Consider the following 25,565-nt stretch of genomic DNA (forward strand, 5'->3'; position numbering starts at 1 on the left):
CAGAAATGGCATTGAAACTACTGTGCATTTTTTCCTTGAGCTCCAAAGGCGTCAAATCTATTCGTAATCACCTGCGGCACAATTGTACACGTATCTATAGGATTTACTTCCCTAGGGAAAAAAAAACATATTTAGGCTAACCACCCTGGGGTGTCCGTATGTCTGGAGGCAGTTTAATTGCTTGTTCAAAAAAGAGGGGAAGGGGCTTTCCAAGTGACCTTGACTTTGAGCACCAAGGTCATAAGAAGATTGTAACATTGGGTGATAATCTGGAATTCAGGGCACCTGCCTTCACCTGATGCAAACCTGCCCAGCAACTGATCTCCTGGCAAGCGAACTAAAGGGTGTCAACATAAATAAATAAATCGGGGTGTTCCCCACCCATGTTGTTTCTCGTTGGAAGTCCTTCAAAGCTGGTGCATCGAAAGAGATGCACTCAACGTTGTATAATTGAGAAAGGCTGGAATATAATGTTCAGTCCTCTGATCATGGGAAGGGAGGCACCAGACTTGGAAAACTGCCCACCACCCAAGGTGGAAAGGAAGGAGAGATCACCTTCAACAGACACACCCAAGATCATCTCCCTCAGTCCTATGCCCTCCGTCCAGATCAACTGGATCTCCCACCTCCCATTCTTTTCAGCCAGCTGGCGCAGGTTGGGAAGGATGGGACTCCCAGATCCACTGGATCTCCCATCTCCCATTCTTTTCAGCCAGCCTGAGCAGGTTGGGAAGCATGGGACTCCAAGTCCAGGAGACCCAGGAGGCTGAAGGTCCCCAGGATCACGCCTCTCTTCTCTAAAGGTGGCTTCTCCTTCAGAAGTTGCAGCTTCTCCCAAAGTCTTGCTGGCTTGGGCGGGGAAGAGAAAGAAGGAGAGAAAGAAAGAGAGAGAGGCGGAAGAAAAAGAAGAGCCACGAACCTGTCCATCCACCCTCCGCTGACTCAGAGCTCAACAAGGTGAGGCCTTTTTTATTTAATCCTCCGCGTCAAATCCCTTCTCGGAAAGCCCCGATCTTCAAGCCGGCTGCTTCGCCTCCTCGCTCCCGCCCCAGCCGAGGGAGCCGCGCTGCAATGCGCTCGCCCAGAGGCGGCACGGCACCCGCCGACACAGAACGCGCAGCCCATCCAGACGCGCACTCGCACAACCCGCCCGGGCGCCTGACTCGCAAGCGCCTCCCCCTTTCGTCCCTCCCCGGCTTCTTCGCCTCTTCCCGTCTCCTCGCCCACAAACAGCGCCGGCTGCCTTCAGCTGCCTGTCGCCCGGTGGCTGCGCTGCGTCTTTTTGACTTCTTGGGGTTCGAACGGAGACGGGGCGGCAAACATGAGCGCCGGGAAAAGGCTGCCTTCTCCCGCCTCGGCTCAGCCTCGGCTCGGCTCCGCCGGGCGCTCGGTGGATTAAAACTGCTCCTGGGGGCGGCTGCCGCTACCGCTGCTATTGCTGCTGCTACTACTCCTACTCCTACTCCTGCTGCCGCCGCCGCTGCTGCTGCTACCAACTCTGGACCAAGGGTGGGTTCCCTTCTCTTATTGATTGATTGATTTCTTTATCTCATATTTAGTTTGTCCACTCTATGCACAAGGTAAGAGGAATGAGAATCCACGCGAATAAGACACGCAGGGAATGGGTTACAAATAAGTGGGGGGGGGGTGTCGTAGGACAGGGACGGTGGGCAGGCTGGTGCAACATGATGCACGCCTACTTTTAATTTCATAGTTCATCATCTTCCCCTGGCAGACGAGGACCTTCAAAGGGGACCAACCCGACCAGCTTCGGGAAGGAGTTTTGGGAGAGACCGGGGGGGGGGGGGGAGTTCCCGAGGCCACCTCAACCCATCCTCCTCGGCGCCCTCTCAGATGACCCTTCCGAGCTCTGGCTTGGAGGAGCTTCCCCGGGGCAACGAAGCGGGTGGGCTCAGCCAAGAAAGACCGTCAATCTTCGGGCACCCCGTGTCAACTCGTGGGGGGGGGGGGCGGAGAGCCGGGGGCGCATTCAGACGTGCGGGGAAAAGGGAAGACTTTCAGGGACGCGTGTCAGGGAAGAGGGAGCGAAACTGAGCTGCGCAGTTTAAAGGAGACTTCCTATTTTGGGAGGGAGGGGAGAAAAAGAGGTGGGGGGGTGTTTTCAGCCGGGGAAGGCGCCGGGTTCAAAATACAGGCGGTGGGCGGATCGCGAGGAGGAGAAGGGAGAGAAAGAGAGAGAGAGAAAGAAAGAAGAAGAAAAAAAAAAAGAGAGAGAGAGAGAAGTGCCCGGCTAGAGAAGGAAACGGCTGGACCGGGAAGTGGCGCAAAGGCTGGCTGGCTTGAGGAGGCGGCTTTCGGGTCCTGCAGGTAGATCCGGGGGTTGGGCAAGGCGGCCAGCCGCAGCTGATTGGGAGGAAAAGAGGCCGGACGAAGGAGGGAAGCCGGAGCCGGTACGTGGGTTACACCGAGTGGTGGCGAAAGAAGCAGCGGGGCTCGCGGGGGAAAAAAGAGCCGCAGTGCCTCGGTCTTGTGCGCCAAGCGGGGTGTTCCCCCCGAGCTTTAATCCCCGCGGTTTGGCTGGAGCAAGGCGGCAGCCACGGCTGGATTAGGGCGAGGACGCCTCGCTTTGTGGCGGGGCTATTTTGGAAAGGGGAGGGGGGAGTGTCAGTGTACGTGTGCACGGGGGGCGACTCGAGCCGTGTCGGGTTTGGAAGCTCCCCCGTGCCGATCAGGGTCTCCTCTCTTTCCCCTCCTTTCCGCCTCCCTCTCCCCCCGCCCCGGTTCTGCAGCCCTTGGCAGCTGGGAGAGGCTGGAAGCCATGTGGATCTTACGCCGGCGGTGCCACATGGCATCTCCTTACCCCTTACTCGCTGGCACTTTTTTCCCTGTCATTGGGCTGCAAGCCACGGTCCAAAATTCCTGCTTTAGACCCATCTGTTAAAAAAACCCGATTCCTCTCTGGTGCAATAGGGATGGTTGGGGGTGGGTGGGTGTCCGTGTAACCATTGGGGTGGCAGTGAGAGAGAGAGAGAGTGAGAAAGAGAGAGACAGGGAGGGGGAGAGAGGGAGAGAGAGACAGAGAGAGGGAGGCAGGCAGAGACACACACAGACAGAGAGAGACAGGGAGGGAGGGAGAGAGAGAGGGAGAGGGAGAGAGAGAGAGAGAGAGAGAGAGAGCTATGCATGATTCCTTGTGATTGTGTGCACATGTGGACCAGGAGACAAAGGTCAACTAAGAGTTGTATTCTCAAGGCACTATGGGTCCGAATAAAAGAAGGACCAGCCAACTCAAGAAATACATAGGCTTGTGCTCACTGACCTACAACTGCTTTGCACGGGCTATTCTCCCAGCAGTGGAAACCCTGAGCTTTGACCCTGGGCCATGTTGCAAAAGAAGGACCAATGTCCTTAGTTTTCCTTGTTTCCCTCCCTCCTCCCTGCCCCTTTTAGGGATAGATGTCTTAAATCAATTCATTCATTTTACAACAAGGTAGGTTCTGGATTGGTATGAAGAAAGGGAATTCCTGGGAAGTGTTTTGAATTGGGAGATTGTGTCGGTGGATGATGACGCCTGCGTTCCTGGATGGTTCCTTTTGGCACACTGACTGATGATGCTTACCTGTGCCTTTTTTTCTGTCTGTGTCATTGAAAAAAACTGAACATGGCAGTAAGATGGGATAATCGTACATTGAATAGCAAGATCAGGGCAGATGGAATGTGTGTGTGCGCGAGAGAGTAAGGGGAGGCATAAGAAGATCTAACGGATTCTTGCAGTCTGCTGTTTTCAGTTAAAAGGATTGTTTTCAATGCCTCTAAGCAGAGTGAAATTCCAGTGAACATTTCTTTTTCTCAATGGAACAGATTTCAACTGTGATGAAACCTCAGTTGATAGGGAAGCCTGGAAATTTGAGAGGACTCATTTATCAAATCCTCTGTCGCTGCATTAACTTTCCTGCTTGGTATGCAGTAACTGTTGCCACCTCCGGCCCCAGAGTGAATCAGGCCCATGGGAACGTGGGTTTCGGGAGGTTAGGAAGCTTCATGGAGTAAATGGAAGGTGCCACATTGCATTTCCTTACCCTACTTGCAGTCACTTTTTCCCCCTGCCATTCGCACTGCAAGTCACTGTCCAAAATTCCTGCTTAGACCCATTAGTTAAACATTCCTCTCTGGTGCAATAGGGATGATTGGGGGTGATTCCTTGAACCTTGAACTATTGGGGTGGATCATTTTCAATGCCTCTAAGCAGAGCAAAGGGTGGCTCAGTGGCTAAGACACTGAGCTTGTCAATCAGAAAGGTCGGCAGTTCGGTGGTTCGAATCCCTAGCGCTGCGTAATGGAGTGAGCTCTCGTTTCTTGTCCCAGCTTCTGCCAACCTAGCAGTTTGAAAGCATGTAAAAATGCAAGTAGAAAAATAGTGACCACCTTTGGTGGGAAGGTAACAGCGTTCCGTGCCCCTTAGGTGTTGAGTCATGCCAGCCACATGACCACGCAGATGTCTTCGGACAGCGCTGGCTCTTCGGCTTTGAAATGGAGATGAGCACCGCCCCCTAGAGTCTGGAATGATTAAAGTGTTTCTCCGAAAATAAGACAGGGTCTCATTTTCTTTGGACCCCCAAAATAAGCACTTGGCCTTATTTTCAGGGAGGTCTTATTTTTTTTTTCAAAATACTTTTTTATTTTCCATTTTCATAACATATAATCACATGTATACTATTACATAGCCAATATATTGTATTGAGTAGTAATTACATCAGTTCCTCTTGCCATCAACCCCCAGACAGATAAAAACCCATTATTAGCTCTTCTGCTCTCCATACACCTCTTTCTTCTGTCTCTCTCCTACCTCCTTTCTTCCCTCCATCATCCTTTTCTACTCTACTTCCCCTTCCTTTCTCATTCTCCTCTCTCTTCATTCCATTCCTCCTTATTCTCCTCATCTTCCCCCCTTACCCTCTCTCCTATCCCTCTCTTCCTATCTTTCTTCTCTCCTCTGCTTCCCACTCTTCCTCTCATTCACTTGGTGTATTTCAGCTTCTGAGCAAACTCCATTCTATGTTGATGGTATTTCTGCTTCCATATCAATATACTTAACATATCTTAGTTTTAAAGAAAAAATAAGAGAAGACAGTATACATGTGCAATCACATTACTTTAAAATCTAACACCCCTCGTCAAGCCTAATATACATCCCTCCCTCCCCCCCTCCCCCCAATCCCCCCCAGCCTTCCCTCCCCCCCCCCGACTTCCCAGAACTTATTCAGACTTCCCAGGTCTTATTATTTTTCAGGTGCAGGAGGCGGCAAGCGTGGTCACCCCATGGCTGCTGCTGTGTTGCAGTATTTTTGGGAGGGCTTATTTTAACACATGCGCTCAGGGAAACAGAGTAGCACATATGTGCGAGGGGAACCTTTACCTTTAAACAGAGTAAAATTCCAGTGAACATTTCTTTTTTTTCCAATGGAACAGATTTCAACTGTGACAGAACCTCAGAGATAGCAAAGCCTGGAAATTTGAGAGGACCAATTTATCAAATCCTCTGTCGCTGCATTAACTTTCCTGCTCAGTATGCAGTAACTGTTGCCACCTCCGGGCCCTAGAGTGAATCAGGCCATGTGCCGGTGGGTTTCGGGCGGTTAGAAAGCTTCATGGAATAAATGGAAAGCAAGGAACAGAAAAGAACCTGCTTTGCATATAGAAACGGCTCAGGTTCAATTTCTGGCGTTGCCCATTATCAGGGACCAAATGAATACGAAACCTTCTCTGGGGTTGCCAGAGATGGGGAGAGATAGATTAGTTAGGGGGCTGTTTTCCGTATTCACAGTGGGGTAAAGACAGCAAGGTCTGCCAACTCTGCGGGAGATGAATAAGGAAAGAGCGCCTCCAGGAAATCAGGCAAGTTTCAAGGTGCCCAGTGTGGTGTGCTTCACAAGGGCAAGGAGCAGGTGAAGGATTTGGTGCTTACTAATGACTTCCATTCATGAAATGCTCGCCCACTGGAGTTTCTGCTGCATTTACTATGCTTCCCCTTTCAGCCTGACAGTGTGTAGTAATCACACATGTTTTTTTTGCTGACTTTTTTCTTTTTGTCATTTTCACAGCCAATGTGAGCACAAGAACAATTAGAAACAGCCCTCTTTCCTTGAGAGGGAATTCAAAGGTAGGCGTGTTTGAGCCCTCTACTTTCTTTTTTTGGGGGGGGAGAGGTGTTAGGTTGTGCTTGAAGTCTTAAAATCCTCAAGAGAGATGGGATGAAGAAAGGAAGAGTTGATTGCAGCCGGGGAAAGGAGAAGACAGGTGTAGGAAAGGTTTTACTAGCACTTTACATCTCGCTTAAGTTTAGAAAGGGGATAAAAAGAAAACATGTTCTAAACACCAGCTCTGGGCATATATGAAAGTGAATTATTGATGACCTGGGAACGCTTAGCTAGCAGATAACTGCATGCTAACTTTTCTGGAGGCATTGTGTATTGCAGTTCCTCGCAATATATGAAGTTGTATTTCTGAACTACAGGTGCAGTTAAAAAGTTCAGGATATGTAATATGTAAACACAACAACGGATAGAGTGGATGGAGGGAGGAGTAGAAGGAAAGATAGGAAGGAGAGGAGAAAGGAGATGAATAGGAGAAAGGGAAAGGCAGAGGAAGAATGGGAGGGAATGTAAGAGTAGGAAAGAGAGGAGGAATGGGAAGAAGAGGGGAAGGGTAAAGGGGAGGAAGGGGAAGGAGAGAAGGGAAAGGAGAGGAGGAAGGAAAGAGAGAAGAAAGAGAAGAAAGGGGGTAGGAAGGAGGGAGGGAAGCAGGGAGGGAGGGAAGGAAGGAGAGAAGGAGAGAAGAAAGGAGGAAAGGAAGGAGGGAAGGAAGGAGAGAAGGAGAGAAGAAAGGAGGGAAGGAAGGAGGGAAGGAAGGGGATAGGAAGGGGGGAAGGAAGGGGGAAAGGAAGAAGAGAAGGAGAAAAGAAAGGAGGGAAGGAAGGAAGGAGGGAAGCAAGGGGAGTAGGAGAGAAGAAACGAGGGAAGGAAAGAGGGAGGGAGGGAAGAAAAAGTAGGACCGTTGTAAGATAAGATGGATCTATGGGATGTTAAAAAAGCAATCTTCAAGTATATTGTCAACTGTAGGGAAAAATTGTTATAAATACATATTATTAATAACAGTTATGAGATCATATAATTGTGAATGTATATATGAAATTGATAAAATAAAAAAAAATAAAAAAGAGAAATACAAACTGGAAAAAATAAAAATAAAAAATAAAAAGTTCAGGAGAATGAGGCTAAGCAAGGAGTCGCAACAGCAATTTAATCATTTTTCTTTTCTGTTGGAGAACATCTGTGGTTTGAATTGTTCCTGAATTTGGGGAAAATACAATCTAAAAAGCTTTGCACGAGCATTTATCATGTTTTGGCAAAAAAAGAAAGAAAAAAATAATGTCTGCTGTGAAATACTGTTTGTTTTAGCCTCAAGTTTATCAACATGCCTTGGCATAGGATTACAGGAAGCCCAAAGCTGTCATACTAGTGCAGCAGCTCAAAAACGTATTTTCCCTGCAACAATTCCAGCATTGCATTTCTACTCATTAACCCCATCTCCAATAGTCTGTGACTAGGTAAATTGACTTTCTCTGTCAGCTATTACCATACTCTTCAGTTTGAAGCATTGATTTCATTTGGTGTATTGCTTTTAGTTGTATTTAAAATTCATTTGTGCAGTCTGGTCTGAAAGTGCAGTAACCTAATTCTTGCTTGGACCATAAGAAAGGCTGAGCGCTAAAGAATTGAGGCCTTTGAACTATGGTGCTGGAGAAGACTCCTGTGAGTCCCTTGGACTTTCAGGGCAATCAAACCGGTCAGTCCTACAGGAGATCAACCCTGATTCCTCTTTAGAAGGCCAGATCCTGATGAAACTCAAATACCGTGTTTCTCCGAAAATAAGATTTATTTTCTTTTGACCCCTGAAATATATGCTTGGTTTTATTTTTGGGGAGGTCTTATTATTTTTGAGGTGCAGGAGGCAGCAAGTGTGGTCACCTCATGGCTGCTCTGTGTTGTAATATTTTTGGAGAGGGCTTATTTTAGCGCATGCGCTCAAAAGCCTCGATTATTATCCGAGGAGGTCTTATTTTCAGGGAAACAGGGTACTTTGGCCACCTAATGAGAAGGAAGGATTCACTGGAGAAGAGCCTAATGCTGGGAAAGATTGAGGGCAAAAGAAGAAGGGGACGACAGAGAATGTGATGGCTTAATGGAGTCACCAAAGTAGTTGGCGTGAGCTTAAATGGACTCCAGGGGTTAGTAGAGGACAGGAAGGCCTGGAGGAACGTTGTCCATGGGGTTGTGATGGATCAGACACAACTTTGCAATGAACAACAACAACAAGATACAAACTATAGGTGCATCCTGAATGGAAGCCACCTTTTCTATGGTGTCTTGTTAAGTTAGGCCTGGAGAAACATTGTCCATGGGGTCACGATCAGTTGGACACGACTTTTGCAACTAACAACAACAATTCTTGTTTGAGAAATACTGTCCCATATTTGAATTTCCTGGATAGTGTAGTTAGCCCCCTGGGTGACCATGAATGCTGGACTACTTGATTTCCTGTCCTTGATCCATTCTGCAAACCTCTGTGAAAACAGTGGCATTGGCTCACAGCGCAATCCTCCTAATTTTCCCACTTTGCTTTCTCTGACTTTCTGCTGTCCTCATCACTAATACCAAGCCTCAGTGGTAGTTTTGCCAGTTTTATTTGTCAACTGTATCTCCACTCGCCTGTGCACCTGGGCTGTTACCCTTTCATTTCTTCCATCAGCAAAATATAAAAAATAATATATGCCTACGCTGTAGAGCTGTTGATGTGAACGACTGCGGTAGGATGAAAGGGAGATTTTGCAACTGAGATTGTAAAACACCAAGGTGGGGAAGGTAACACCTGTCTGAGATCTCAGCATAAACCCACAGGACTAGTTAATGCACTGTTCACTGAGGAAAACTATTATTCTTGCTTGGTCCACAGATGAAAGGAGCCTTAGAGTTAAGGGACTAATTGTTCCACTTTCTTTTTTCTTCGCTTCTTCCCCTCTTTCCACCCCCACTTCCTTTCCTGCTCCCCAGTGTTTAGTGTCTGTAATAGTGTGTGATATTTTCAGTAGCAGGGAAGGCAAAATCAGCCTCTCTTGTTTTGTGTGTCTTTTTTTTTACAGTTATTAAGTGTGACTGTTTTTGTGTGTTTTTTAAAAAAGTCAGTGCTGTAGGTCACTCAGAGTCACTTTCATGTGAGATGGACAGTTAAACAAATCTGATAAATAAAATAAAAATTGGAAGATTAAACATTGGAATCTGGGGAAGCCCTGAAGCAGGGCAATCTGCAAGTTTGTGTGGTCTTTAGGCAATCAGCCTCCTTAAACTGAGGAAGGCCAAGAGTGCAAATTGCACAATGATATAATATTTGGGATATACTCACAGGGCATCTGGTTCCTGGTTGTTGCTGGCTGGATTTTTCTTTCTGATACTACACAGTTGTGTAACATGTCTTCCAACTTTTTTTTTTTTTAGTATTTTGTTTTCTGCAAAGCACACAGTGAGTTTCAGCTATTAGGTGGTTTAATTTTTAAAAATAAGTGATCAAGTATAAAAAGAGCAATTTGATCAAATCACTTTTGAGTAGAATCTTTAAATCAGTTCAATCTGGAGTGGGTTTGCTCAAATTGTTCTGTTGAACTGAATCTTCAAATCAGCCTCAAGTGTTGAAATGAATTGGGTACCCTTGAATCAGCTTGAAGATTTGATGCATTTTGATACATATGCCTTCATCAAATTGGATCATTTCTATTCAGTGTTTCAGATCAAATCAAAGCAATCTGATGATGTGCATTGCCATAACACATTGAACTGATGGATTGACTCTTGGATGGTTGATAATATACGATCATTATCTCTACAAAGTCATCCAATTGGACATTATAGGTTTATTATAGATAAAATAAGAAAAGAATTACTTGATTATGTCTGTCTGTCTGTCTGTCTGTCTATCTATCATCAATCTATTTATTTATCTATCTATCATCTATTTTCTATCATTTATCTATTTTCTATCATCTATCATCAATCCATCTATTATTTATCATCTATCTATCTATCTATCTATCTATCTATCTATCTATCTATCTATCTATCTATCTATCTATCTATCTATCTATCATCTGTCATTCTGTCCGTCCGTCCGTCCGTCCAACCAACCAACCAACCAACCAACCAACCAACCAACCAACCAACCAACCAACCAACCAACCAACCAACCAACCATTTTTTTTAAAAAAAATGGGATATGATGAACATGGTCTCTTCTTTTTTTATTCCCTGTAGAAAACTGTGAACGTACGGAGTGAGGGATACTGGTTGATTTATGTTATTTAGTGAACTTCGTAGTCCAAGAAAATTTGGAGGTGCATCTTGGTGTGAATCCAAATCTGAACCATTACACTGTATTGTACTGTATCTTATACAGGTAGTCCTCAACTTACATCAGTTCATTTAGTGACCACTCAAAGTTACAATGGCACTGAAGAAAGTGACTTATGACTGTTTTTCACACTTATAACCATTGCAGCATCCCAATGGTCATGTGATCAATATCGGACACTTGGCAACTGACTCATATTTATGATGGCTGCATAACCCTTTTGCAACCAGCAAAGTCAATGGGAAAGCCAGATCCACTTAACAACCAATGTCCCTAACTTAATGACGGCAGTGATTCATTTCAAAACTTGGACAAGAAAGGTTGTGAAATGGGGCAGAACTCGCTTAACAAATGTCTCACTTAGCAACAGAATTTTCGGGCTAAATTGTGATCGTAAGTCGATGGCTACTTGTATATTATAGTTGTGAAAAGTAGAAAAGCACTATGGGTCTGTAGTGACATCTGCATGGCTTAGGCCCTAGCGTAATTTTTACAGCCGGACAATTGGAAGCCTTCTTTTCTTGCAGAGAATCCTCGACTTGTGGCAGGTTGCTTAGCAACTGTTCAAAGTTACAATGGACTTCCCTGGATGGATTTATGACCCTGATTGAAAGTTCTGAGAGATGTTCCCCCATTCTCTTTTTGGTCATGTAATTGAGTTGAGTTGAGTTGAGTTGAGTTTATTGGTCTTGTATGCCGCCCACTCCCGAAGGACTCCGGGCAGCTTACAATAAACAAGGGAAGGGGATAAATACACAAAACAACACTTTAAAATACACAACAGTCACAGTTTCCGTGGGGCTGGATATTTCGAGAGCCCCCCGGCCTGCTGGAGCAGCCAGGACTTAACGGCTTTGCGGAGGCTGGGTGGGTAGTAAGGGTCGGGATCTCCATGGGGAGGTCGTTCCAAAGGGCTGGAGCTGCGACAGAGAAGGCTCTCCCCCGGGGAGTCGCCAGCCGACATTGGCTGGCAGATGGAATCCGGAGAAGACCTAACCTGTGAGATCTAATCGGTCTATGGGAGGTGATTGCACTTTGACCTCTTGGTAACCTGGCTGCATTTGCAGCTGTTGAATAGGGTCCAAGGGGGGGGGTGTCAGATTGACTGCGTTTGCGATGGCTTTGCCCAAATCCAGCACACATGATATTAGTCATTTTAGATAATTCCCAACTTATTGTTCAGTTCAGTTTGGCAGAAATGTTTTCTTGGTTAGCATGATAGGTCATGTGAAGACAAGGGAGACAACCTGTTGAATCATTTCCTGTGGTTGGGAATTGGTGACGGTCATTTTGTTAATTAACATGAGTGGCTGGTGAAATTCATGCTTTCTTCTTACCTGGCCATCTGGCTATCCATCTATCTGGCCATCCATCCATCCACCCATCCACCCATCCATCCATTATCGGTCTGTCAGTCCGTCTGTCCGTCCGTCCGTCCATCCATCCATCCATCCATCCATCCATCCATCCATCCATCCATCCATCCATCCATCCATCCGGCTATCCATCAATCCAGCTATCCATCAACTTTTCTGGCTATCCATCTATTTGACTATCCATCTATCTGGCTATGTAAAATAGGTGTTAAATGCCTAACTAAAGCCACTTAAGTACCTGTATTTCTCTTGGCTGCCTCCTTTTGCAAACACAATTCCCATGTAGGTTTACTCCAGAGGATGTGCCACTTCAAAGGGATTTGAAACACACATACTCTGCAGCCAAGTGAAATCTTCCATTTACTGATTAATCCCCTCACAGCTCAGTGGCATTTATTCCCATGTACGCATGCGTCGAAGGCCACCTTGATATCAAGCAGGCCTTGTGTGGACTCCGCTGGGAAAGGTTTCTCGCCATTTATCGCCAACAAAGCTCGGGTTTCCTTGATGTTGTCCAAGTTCAATTAGAGTAGAGATATTTCTATTGAACTCCCCATTAAGCCAGGGGTGAAATGCAGCAGGTTCTGACAGGTTCTGGAGAACCGGGAGCAGAAATTTTGAGTAGTTCAGAGAACTGGCAAATACCACCTCTGGCTGGCCCCAGAGTGCGGAGGGAATGGGGCTTTTGCAGTATCCTTCCCCAGGAGTGCGGAGGGAATGGGGCTTTTGCAGGATCCTTCCCCTGGAGTGGGAAGGGAATGGAGATTTTGCAGTATCCTTCCCCTGCCATGCCCACCAAGCCACACCCGCAGAATCGGTAGTAAATATTTTTGAATTTCACCACTGAATTAAACCAAATAAAATGGTGAGATGTTAGTCTTCAGGCTCTGGTATTGTGGTTCTGCTTGTTGCAAATGAAATTGTCCCTTTAAAGATGAGATTGCGTTCTAGGAATGATCCTAGATATCCAGATGACAGTGGAAACAAGGAATACAGTAGGTTCGCATGTTTACTTCCATGACTTCTGCTGTTGCCACTCCTGAATAGGTATCAACTACCATTAATCTGATTACATCTCATCTTGAGTCTTGAGAGGTGTTTAACTTAAGGAGTTAACTATTTTTTTTAAAAAAATATTTTTTAAATATACATCAGTTTCAATACATGAAATTGTTATTGTTATTAGAACAGGGGACTAAAATGTACATCAGTTTCAATACATGAACAGTGAGGCATCTGGCTATCATTTCTTTGAATACAAGTAGTAGTGATACTATTAATATTTGTTATTTAAGTACTTCCATAATTGTAATGTTATCATACCTATTTATGTTGAAATGTAGACCTTTGTTATTTAATTGTTCAACATTTTAGTCCCCTGTTCTAATAACAATAACAATTTCATTAAGACATATATGGTGTCACCATCTTTCAACATCTAATCTTTATATCTAGCTATTACTTTTAACATATTATATAAAATATGCATAATATTATTCCCCCTATTTCTTGTGTCTGCCCCTATTCTAGTTCCTAATGAGGCCAGTCTTGTGTTACAAAACATTTCCTCTATCCATCATCTCTTGCCCGTTTTAATATTTCAATTCTTATTCATTTTTTCACTTGCCTTAACTCTTAACTCTTGAGGAGTGCCTGAATGCTTCATTTAGTACAAGATGTGTTACCTTGATTACTAATTGGTATATACCTTAGTTCTGGAGTGTAATATTGAATTGTTAAAAAATCTTAGACTGTGTGCTAGGTAAGGGCTCTCCAACCTTGGCAACTTTAAGCCTGGTGGTCTTCAACTCCCAGAAACCCGCAGCCGGCTGGGGAATCCTAGGAGTTGAAATCCGCCAGGCTTAAAGTTGCTAAGGTTGGAGAGCCCTGTGCTAGATCATTGCATTGATCTCATCAGATAAGCAGTCCTATTGTTCTGATCTAGGCTTCCTGATACAGTAAAATACACATGGTTAAGTCCAAAAACCCTCTTTTTATTGCAAAGACTTTGAGTTATATTTTTTCACAGCCCGTAATGAGTTCCAATAGTTGGAAAGAGTTCTACAGGAGGCTGCCAAAGTCCTTTGGGATAAGCCCCATCTTTATCTTCTTTGAAAACGCTGCCAAAGACTTAATTGGCAATTAGCTTGGCAAGGCAACATAGAGCAAAGAGTCCAAACGTATTTTCAGAAGATAAACTGACCAACATGAACCATGTTGCTTTCTGCTCCTCCTTTATGTCCTATGGGAGGGGTCAATCACCTCCAAAACTTACTCCCAAGTCGTCCCTTCTGTTTTAACTGTTCTTGCCTTCTGGCAGCTCTGCGCATGAGCGCACTGGGAACAGGGGGAGCCTATTCCTCTGCCTCACTGCTGTCCGACTTTGGAGACTCCAGAGGCAGCATATAACTCCCAGATGGCCCTGGCCCCCTCTCTGCCTCCAACACAGAGCCCTCGTCCGAGCCTTCCCCAGATTCTAAGACTGGCCCATGCTTCTCCCCAATCTCCTCGCTATACGACTCTGCTGCGAGCTCCACCGGCTGCTGGCGGACCTCAAGACCTATTTCGATACATGTCTCTCCAAATAGTAAGATCATCAGGAGATTCCCTAGTAATGATGACCACACTTTTTGAGGTCTCAGGATATTCTCTTAAGTTGTTCCCAAACTCTGGAAGACACATCTTGGGGATTTCTTACCATCCACCCATTTTTTGTCTTTTTAAAAAGTCAAGATCTTCTGTTGCACCCTGATGTAGTTTAATAGGCATTTTATTTTTACCCATTATAACTCTCTATGGACAGTAAGAAGGGATATAAATGATCATCATAATAAGTAGCTGATGGATGGGGGTTCAGAAACAATCACACTCTATACAGTATGGGTGTAAGTGCTTTGTTTGTTTACATTATTTATGTTTTCCCTATCTTGCAAACCATCCCTGGGGAGTGTATAGCACGAAAAGTACACTCAGTGGAAGTAAAATTCAATATGACCATTGAAAAACAATAGAGGCAGGTAACTCTCAGCTGCCCATTTGTACTCTGGAATCAAAACCAAGAGCAGGAGCCACCCCCCTAAACAACAACAACAACAACAACAACAACAACAATGCCATAAGGGGCAATGCTGCAGGACACAGCTCCCTTGGGTTTGCTGTCCCAGAAACACAGCTGGCTTACTGCTGGAAGCTTGAATAAAAGGCAGGCCTTTTCTTGTGGTTAAGAGAAAGAAAAAAGGGGAAAAAAGCACAGAATCTCATCCATGCCGTAATTTAAAGCTAAAGTGGAAAATAGTAAAATATTTGGTTGTTCTTTCCCTGAAAGTTTGGCTAGACCTTTCTAGTTTGAATAGGCCATCAATTGTTTGTCAATTGCTGGAACAACTGTACTAAATGGGCAGACTACTACTGGAGATTGAAAAAGAGGATAAGAGTTGGAAGGGACCTTGGAGGTCTTCTAGTCCAGTGTTTCTCAACCTTGGCAACTTGAAGATGTCTGGACTTCAACTCCCAGAATTCCCCAGCCAGCATTCGCTGGCTGGGGAATTCTGGGAGTTGAAGTCCAGACATCTTCAAGTTGCCAAGGTTGAGAAACACTGTATCTAGTCCACCCCCTTGCTTAAGCAAGAAACCCTACACCTGTGATGGCGATCTATGGCCCAGTTTGCCAGAGGTGGCACGCAGAGCCCTCTCTATGGGCACCCACGCCATTCCCAGCTACTCTTCTGGTTTCTGGTGCATGTATGTGCGCTGGCCAGCTGGTCTTCATGCGCACCAGAGCACCAGAAACCTGAATACTAACTGGCATGCACCGGCCACCTGGTCTTTGGGGCTCCAGCGTGCGCGAAGACCAGCTGGCCGGGCGCACATGTGCACACCAGAAACCCAAAGACCAAGTGGTTGGCATGTTCATGCACACCAACCAACTGGTCTTCCGGCGCACACATTCCAGTTTGGGCACTCGGTGCTGAAAAGGTTTGCCATCACTGCCTTATACCATTTCAGACAAATGGATGTCCAATCTCTTCTTTAAAATCTCCAGTGTTGGAGCATTCACAACTTCTGGAGGCAAATTGTTCTACTGAATAATTGTTCTAACTGTCAGGAAATTTCTCCTTGTTATTGGAGGTATGTTTCTCTTTTTTTTATTAAAAAGTTTTAATAAGTTTTACAATTATATACCTTTCCCCTTCCCTCCCTCCCCCCCAATCTCACATCCACTCCCACCCTCCCCCTAACCTCCCAGAGCAAATAAAGCAAATAAAGGGTATAAACATTTAACAATCATACACTAAAATAAACTAACTTTAGCATCATACCTTCGCTTGTACTTTAATTCCCCTTTTGTAAAGCTAACTTTAGATAAATTGTAACATTCCTTGTTCATTCATAAGCTAACTGAAATTTCTTAGTCCCATATTTATTTTGAATATAATCAATCAGTGGTGGGTTTCAAAAATTGTTCGAACCTACTCTGTGGGTGTGGCCTCCTTTGTGGGAGTGGCTTGCTGCCCATGTGACCGGATGGGAGTGGCTTGCCACCCATGTGACCGGATATGAAGATGCCGACGACACTTATCAGAACCACCTTAAATTACCTCACACACACTGGCATGCATAAGAATATGATGTAAACCTGTTTTTTAAAAGGCATCTTTGGTTTGCGTTAAAACAACTTCAACACACGCAATGTTCTGATTGCACCACAAACGCAGTAGTCATCCTTACCTTCCACAGAGGCACTGAGTTTTATAAATATGAGCATGATAGTGTAGAATAATCATATCCAAGGACCAGTGGTGGGTTTCAAAATTTTTTGGAACCTCTTCTGTAGGTGTGGCCTGCTTTCCGGGTCCACTGGTGGAACCTCTTCTAACCCGTTCGGTAGATTTGATGAACCGGTTCTACCGGATAGGTGCGAACTGGTAGGAACCCACCTCTGTAATCAATCCATCTTCTCCATTCCAACTTGTACTTCTCATCTGAATGGTCCTTGTGGTATGCTGATATTTTAGCCATCTCTGCTAAGTTTGTTACTTTTAACGTCCATTCTTGAATAGTAGGCAATTCTTCCTTCTTCCAATACTGAGCCAGGAAGTATGTTTCTCATAACAGCAGATATTTGAGCTCCTTTCAGAGCAGTTTTGACTCTGATGTGTGGTTGGTTATTTATTTTTTCCTTGCAGTTGCTGGCTTTGTGACCTGACAGCATATTATGGCACAAACAAGAACTTGGGAATTGGAATACATGGTGTAGTTCACAGCTGGCTGATTCAATCCTGAAAATGCTTATGAGGGAGCCTATACCATTGGGATAATGTATATGATGCATGCAATCGGATAAGCAATAGGCTAGCTATTCACAAGTTAAATCTAGGAGCATAGATGCACATTGCTTTTTCCTTGCCTGGCATGTAACAAATCGGGTGCAGTGGTCCTCTCTGTGGGAAATTGAGTGAAATTTCCCTTCTGGATTGTAACAAAATACCTGTGCTTTATATGTGAGGCAATTGCTTTTATCAGCTTGGCCATCTGTGCTATACATGATAGATAGTTTATAATAAAGCACAAGAATTGGGTATAAAAACGGAAGAGACTTGTAGCTGAAATGCAACCTACCACTGCAAATGCAAGGATGACACCCTGGATGGAAAAAGTAAGATAAGCTGCAAAAGTATCTTCATTATTATCTCCTTGCTTTCATTATGGATTTCCCCCTTGCTCTAGATTGGGGAAGCAACACATTTTCCTTCTTCCCTGTCTAGATTTTCCCCTAGATTGGGGAACAAGAAAAAATAATTTATATTGGGGAACATGAGAATAAACAGCCGTGTAAAATGGGTAGATTGAATGGAATTTGGTGCCTCCAATAAGCTTAACATTTGCTATTTTCTGTAAACATCTGTTTTCTTCATTTTGGTGTTCATCTCCAGGGGTGTCAAACTCAAGGCCCATGGGTCAGATCCAGCCTGCAGGGTGCTTAGATCTGACCCGCGAGGCTGTCCTGGAAACAGCGAAGGACCGGCCTGTGGTCCCTCTGCCAGCCAAAATGAGCTCAGTTTTTGCTGGCAGACGATTGCAGGAGGCCATCACAGCTGAAAACAGAACTTGCAAGCCCGTTTTCGGTAGCAGAGCACTCGGGCCACCACAGGAGCATCTGGCAGGTTTGATGTCAAGCTGACCACGCCCACCCTGGCCATTCCCACCCCAGCCCCTCGAGGTCAAACACAACCTTGAAGTGGCCCTCAATGAAATTGAGTTTGACACCCTTGTTCATGTCCCTTAACATGAACGTAAGGGCCAAATATAGGCAAAGGAAATGTCAACATTTCTTTTACAATGTACATAACCTGTTTTGTTCCAGAAAGAGAGAGCTTGACCAAATTTGAAGGTTTTTTTAAAAAAAATCAAATTTGATCAAGCTTGTGAATAATTCACAAAGGTAGTCCTCGTTTGGCGACTGCCTTGTTTATTGGCTGTTTGCAGGGACAACAGCGATGAAAAAGTAACTTTATGAGCAATCCTCACATTTATGGGCCTTCACAAGTCTGTAAAACATAAGAGAGCTGAATGGCAACAGCAATAGCACTAACCTATATACCGCTTCCCAATGCTTTACAGTCCTCTGTAAGCGATTTACAGAGTCAGCATATTTTCCCCAACAATCTGGGTCCTCATCGGAAGGATGGAAGCACAGTAGCTCCACTTTACAATTGAGTTGAGATCCCAATTGCTAAACAAGGACTATCTATCTATATGCACTGGATATAGGAGAGCCGAGGTGGCGCAGTGGGTAGAGTGCAGTACTGCAGGCCACTTCAGCTGACTGCTAGTTCAGCAGTTCAGCGGTTCAAATCTCACCGGCTCAGGGTTGACTCAGCCTTCCATCCTTCTGAGGTGGGTAAAATGAGAACCCGGATTGTGAGGGCGATATGCTGACTCTGTAAACCGCTTAGAGAGGGCTGAAAGCCCTATGAAGCGGTATATAATCTAACTGCTATTGCTATTGCTATGTTCATGTGAGGTTTCCCCCAACTATTGCAAATGTGTAAGGACATCAGGAGCACTTACACACAATTGCTGTGTTGGTGCCTAAATCTTGCCTACAAAATGCTCATTTAATTAAAAGCGACTGGATTGGGACATTCGTCTGTCTGTCTGTCTGTCTGTCTGTCTGTCTGTCTGTCTGTCTGTCTCTCTCATCATTATGTCTGTCTGTCTATCTCTGTGTCTCTGTCTCTCTCTGTCTCTATCTGTCTGTCTCTGTCTCTCTGTCTCTCTGTCTCTCTGTCTCTCTGTCTCTGTCTCTGTCTCTGTCTCTGTCTCTGTCTCTGTCTCTCTCCATCCATCCATCCATCCATCCATCCATCCATCCATCCATCCATCCATCCATCCATTTTCCTACCTACCTACCTATCCAAGATTACACAGCGGCATTCAGAGTGAAGCATCATTGTGTTGAAATATTTACAGGCACAGAAACATACAGTGATGTCACTACATACATGTCACAATTGCATACTTAGGCCCTGATATTCGATGCAAAAAGGTCACATGGCATTTATCTGATGCGACACCACACACATTTTGTCATTTGGATGAAATGATAAATGGATGTTACCTCCTAGTTGTTTGTGTCTTTATTTTTTAATAATGATAAGCATGCTTCTAAGAAAGCCCACCGTTGCGCTGTGTGACTGTTTTATTTATAAGAATGCCTTTGGGGCTCAAACAGAGGCCAGAGGCATTCTTAGGAATAAGGACTTTGTTACTTGCTGACATTTCACTTTTCAGCATAAAAATTTCATTCTGGATTGTTTTTTTTAAACAAAAAATTTGGAAGTTTCGAGAGGTATCCAGGTACGCAAACAATGTGTTTGAGGTCACAAGTAACAAAAGACCCTGAGAAGTGACCATTTTTGCATGGACTTCCAAGATAGCCAAATCTACTTCAGCTAGTCCTCGATTTACGACCGCAGTTGAGACCAGAGTGGCTAAGCAAGTTTGATAAGTAAATCGCGCCTGACTCTACAACCTTTTTTTGCCACCGTGGTTAAGTGAATCATGCAGCCATGACGTAAATCCAACCTCGCCCTTTGATTTTGCTTTTGGAAGCCAGCTGATAAGGTCACGAGTGACAATCCTGTGACCCCAGGATGCTGCAACCACCATACATACAGACTAGTTGCCAACCTTGTCCATGTTACCATGGGAATGTTACAACGGTTGTATGTCTGAGGACTGGTTTTAAATAACTTTTTTTCAGTGCTGCTAAAACTTCAAATGCGGGGACGCGGCGACTCATTGGCTAAGACGCTTAACTTGTCGATCAGAAAGGTTGGCAGTTTGGTGGTTCGAATCCCTAGCACTGCATACCGGAGTGAGCTCCCATTACTTGTCCCAGCTTCTGCCAACCTAGCATTTCGAAAGCACATAAAAATGCAAATAGAAAAATAGGCGCCACCTTTGGTGGGAAGGTAACAGCGTTCCATGGGCCTTCGCCGTTTAGTCATGAATGGTTGTAAGTTGAGAATTATCTGCATGAGACTGGTTTGAGGACAGTGACTGGAAACCCTTTTCAACTTACAATAGTGCTTGGGCTGCATCTTCATTGCTCTCATTGTGTGTATGTTGTGGCCACCTTTGTTTATCGCTTTTGTAGAGTTTTAGAGGGCTTTTTTTTTTTAAAAAAATGGAATCTTTATTTTACTATGCTCTGAGTGCTGATGCCTTCTGTTTAGACTCCTGTCTCTCTCTCTCTAGTCTTTGAACCTTATTCAACTTTACCTTGTGGACTTTAAGGCTTGTGGACTTCAACTCCCAGGATTCCTCAGCCAGCACGGCTGGCTGAGGAATCCTGGGAGTTGAAGTCCACAAGCCTTAAAGTAGCCAAGGTTGGAGATCCTATTTTTAAAAGGGCGGAGGCAATGAACATTGACTGGTAAAGTTCAATGCTGGCTGAGGAATTCTGGGAGTTGAAGTCCACAAGCCTTAAAGTAGCCAAGGTCAGAGACCTTGTTTTAAAGCAGGCTGAATAGTGGAAAATTCTGCTGTAGAAACATTTCCACTTACCCAGTGGCGGGATTCAAAACGTTCGACCTACCAGTTCTGTAGGTGTGGCTTGGTGGGCATGGCATGCCTTGGTGGGCCTGGCAGGGGAAGGATATTATAAAATCCCCATTCCCTCCCGATCAGCTGGGACTTGGGAGGCAGAGAATAGATGTGGGCAGGGCCAACCAGAGGTGCTATTTACCGATTCTCTGAACTACTCAAAATTTCGGCTACTGCTTCTCCAGAATTGGTCAGAACCTGCTGAATACCACCTCTTCCCCCCCCCCAAATAATGTTGCTTCTTCATTCTCTTCACCTGTTCTTTTTGAGCTGACTGATCATAATGCTAATTTAGTTTCTTTCCAAAAGACAATGAGGATGTTTTAATTTCACCCTCGGGTTCTCTTCTTTTATTAATCATGAATTACGCAGCCACCTGTTAAAGGCTGGATAAGTCCTATTGGCTTTCGTGATCAATGGCTACCGGTTCCAGGATAAGGTAATGAGTGCCAAAAGGAAAAATAAAAGAAAGGAAAGGAAAATCTCATATATATATATTTTTTGCAATTGGGCTGTAGACAAATCCGTCATGATCCCCCCACAGTTGCGTGTTAATAGAAACAATAGAAATGGCATGCTGGAAAAATCCAGAATGGCATTGTTTCCAGTAACTGTTTGCTTCCGAGTATGTCTTTGGGGTTCATGGGATAAGAACCTCAATTGAAGCAATTCATCTTCAAGTCATGAGCGACAATATGAAAGCAATAGATAAGAGTGTGCTACAAACACACATACGCGCAGGAATGTGCTGGGTTCCAAACACGTGAGATGTTCAGAAATGCTCCGTGCACTGGGACAAAAGTAACCTCTTCAATGACATATTTTCTATGCCGCGTTGCATGGTTGGTAGGCGATAGTTGCTTGGCATCTGTTTAAGCTGTCAAATAGTACTTTATCACTGTGTGCACAAGTTTACGTAAGGTAATGAGTCTGCACCTCGTACCAGGAATATGCCTGCCAACTCTGCGAGTGTTTATTTATTTAATTAATCTCTATAACCGCCCGTCTCCACCAAAGTGATTCCGGATGGCGAACAATTCTAAAATAATCAAAAACAGAAGAAAATAAATATAAACAGCAGCGGAGAAAATTATCACAATATATAACATATCATATCCTTAGCATGGTATAAATTACGTTTCCTGGAAGATGCACGCTGTGTATTTTACTTTTTAAATTATATTTATTAACCACTCAGATCTTTTGATTCTGGGCAGATTCATCCAAGTCATGGTTGTCCCAAAGGTGCTTTTTCAAGAGGCAACTGGACTTTCTAGGGTTTGTTTTTTTGAAGATGTTTCGCTTCTCATCCAAGAAGCTTCTTTAGCTCTGAAGGATTCTGGGCAGTATATAACAACAAAGTGAAACACCCCAGAAGGTAATATAAAAATAAACAATTAGTTAAACACAATTGAAATGTGTATGTATAAAGGATATTTCATCCTCCAGTCAGAAACTTCTTTAAAAAAAACAGATAGTTCTCACAGTCTTCTTGAAGACAAAAATGAAGAATACCATCCATACTACCAGGATAACACATTTCATAATATGGGAATGCCACAGCCTTTGAAGCATGGAGATTTGATTTGGTCCATAGTCAGATTCAGATCTAGTGCTAAATTGTGTTTAATGAAACTCTCTGTTTCAAGAAGTGAACATTCATAGTGCACCCTTTTTATTTGTGATAAATTGTGGTCAGCAGTAAAGAAGAAGTGAGTATACCTAATGATTTTATGCAACTGTGGTGGAGATGTAAGGAGCCGGAACAGAAGAGGTCTAATGTCCAAGCAACCTTGTTCATGTAATTCTAAGTAGTTGACGGAGCTGAAGCCAGTTGTGGTCTCTACAATTCTGGATCTGATAATACTATATTTAATGTGGGCAGTGTGACTCTGGACATATGCTCTCCTTGAATGTTTACAGTGTAAGAGAGAGTTGTGAGCTAGGAGTAAGCAATTGCTAAGAAAATTTTTTATCAGGCATTAATAATATTTCCATTGAGAAACGTGGTAAGCTCTTGAAGCTTATGACTATTTTCCATTTCTTTTGCAAACACTCTACAGTTTTTTTTAATGTGAAATTGTAACTTCTCCGTAGATGTCGAGACCTAAGACTAATGTGCTTGAAACAATTTTTTAAAAGCAGACCTTTCATATTGATCTTCTGAAACTTTTAATTCTCCCTTCGTTTATCCTTTAAATCAGTGGTCTCCAACCTTGGCAACCTTAAGATTATTCAGCAAAGCTGGCTGAGGAACTCTGGGAGTTGAAGGCCACAGGTTTTAAAGTTGCCAAGGTTGGAGACCACTGCTTTAAATGAACCGTTATTATTTTTTTTAATTGTTTTTGAATCTTAGCTTAGTTTTTGTTTTTTACTGTTTTTCCACCATAACATTCTGATGATGTGATGGGGAACCTTTTCGGCACCACACGTGTGCCTCTGGGACCCAACCCAGAAGAGCAGCTACCCAGGGGGCACGCGCAGGCTGGGAAGTGAACTTCCGGTTTCTGGCGTGCATCTGCGCCTGCCAGCTAGGATTCTGATTACTGGCACACATTCACGTGCGATGATCAGCTGCCTAGTGCATGCCAGAAAATAGAAAACCAGCTCTTCCAGTTTCCAGCATTGCCGCACACAGGAAGGCAAGCTGATTGTCACTTAACAACTGTGGCAAAAAAAAGGTCATCAATTGAGGCGCAACTCACTTAAAACTGCCTCTCTTAGCAATGGAAATTTTGGACTCCATTGTGGTCCTAAGTCAAAAACTACTGTATCAGAGGTGGTATTCAGCAGGCTCTGACCACTTCTGGAGAACCGGTAGTGGAAATTTTGAGTAGTTCGGAGAACCGGTCAGTATTACCTCTCACTGGCTTCATCCCCATCTATTCTCTGCGTCCCGAGTCCCAGATGATCGGGAGGAAATGAGGATTTTGCAGTAACCTTCCCCTGCCACACCCACCCAGCCACGCCCACAGAACCGGTCGTAAAAAATATTTGAATCCCACCACTGTACTGTAGCTGTACACAATATCTAAGAGCAACTGCTGTTGCTACTGCCTCACTTTGTCCTAAAAACAAAAGGAGGACTTTAAAACATTTTTCTGGTTTATCTTCATCTCCGAACCAGGAAAGTATAAGTTGCTCAAACCACCATTTATTAATAAAAAGGGACCTGAAACCGTGACTGATCATGGTTTTGTCCACATAACTATATAACAAATTTCTGTTTCCTGAATTCAAAGGTGAAGAAAAACGGCAGCTTACTCTTAAGCTGCAAAAGGAATTTTAAGCTTCTTGTCCTTGTGTGAGAAATAGGAAGGAAGGAAAATGTCCAACCCCACAACTAACTCTTTTGAGAGGAAATCACAGTTTGTTATTATATCAGAAGTATGTATATCAGGCTAGTCAAGGTTTTCTACACCGGCAAGGAATTAGATTGCCTCTCCAATCACCAGACAGACTCAAGGTGATCAGATAAATAAAGTTAATACAAAAAATAAGGAAGCTAAAATAAACAAAGTTTTTTTTTCATTTAACAATAACCAGGATTCCTGTCCTTTATATATTTTAGTCCCAAGCTTTGAATCTTGAGTCTTCTTCTCCCTCCAACAATAATACAAATACTTGTCTTATGGTCTTGAAATTTTCTGCTATATGCGTCTTGTTTACAAAATAGCTTTTTCCACTGTGAAAATCACTTGACAAATTTCTCACCTAGCAACATAAATTTTGGATTCAGTTGTGGTCGTAAGTTGAGGACTACCTGTATTGAGCTTAGATTTACACAGAAAGAATTCTGCTGGGTTTTTGGAACATGTGTTTACCAATTGCTGAACTGTTTCTTTTTCTTTTTTAGTGGACAAAATGATTTCCTAATATAGCCGAAGTAAGCTTTAAAATGAAGAATTATCTATCTGAACAATGCTCTGAATGAAGGAGGAAGTCTCTTTGTTTTGTTTCCCCAAATTCTTATTTTGCCAGGCAGCTGTTCTGTGTTGAGTCAACTAGATATTGTAAATGGTTTGGAAAATGTTGATTTGAAATATTTGAAATACTAGCAGGACAAATAATTATTGCTTTACTTAATAGAGTAGGGTTTAAAACCTGCAATGTGATATTGGAGGATCAGGATATGTTTTCCTGTAATCTTTTTGCTGTTTAAATGTTGTAAGGTTGGAATATAACCTATAAAGAAAGGAACCACACTTGTTTGAGAGCTTGATTAATTAAGTGTAATCCTTTCTAGCAGGTATGTAGCTACATTAATTTATTTATTTTGCTGTGCTTTAAAATTCTGGACCCTTGCTGGTACTTCAATTTCAATTTGCAGTCTATTCTTTGGGATAGAAAATATTCCTTAGTGTTAAGCTTAAATCTCTCTCCCTCAACCACTTTCTTTAAGCTCATTATTTTTTGCAGGCTCAACACTATGTGGAATGACTGGTCAGCTTCTTTATTACAAGTTGATACAGATTTCAAAATATTTGTTGTGCCTTACTAATGGGATCTCTGCTGAAGTAAATGCATTAACATCTCTCTTCCATCTCTCTCTCTCTCTCTGTTGATACTGTCTTTTAAGCATGTTGGCTTTAAAAAACAACTCAATTCTATGTCAAGGAAAATATATGCATTAAGCAATTACAGGGAAATCATTCAACC

General features: G+C 43.7%; 1 protein-coding gene across 1 annotated transcript in view; it reads left to right on the top strand.

The window, feature by feature from the left end:
• The first annotated feature begins 1,280 nt into the window (after nucleotides 1-1,280).
• CCSER1 (coiled-coil serine rich protein 1) overlaps nucleotides 1,281-25,565 on the top strand; it is a 478,316-nt gene continuing 454,031 nt past the window's right edge. The window contains exon 1 of the mRNA XM_087724105.1: nucleotides 1,281-1,509. The gene's annotated coding sequence lies outside the window, so the exon portion shown is untranslated. The remainder of the gene's footprint in view (nucleotides 1,510-25,565) is intronic.

This window comes from Thamnophis sirtalis, unplaced genomic scaffold, assembly GCF_051295495.1.
Source record: "Thamnophis sirtalis isolate CommonGarterSnake01/CBP01778 unplaced genomic scaffold, rThaSir2_p1.2 scaffold_10, whole genome shotgun sequence".
Taxonomy (NCBI): domain Eukaryota; kingdom Metazoa; phylum Chordata; class Lepidosauria; order Squamata; family Natricidae; genus Thamnophis; species Thamnophis sirtalis.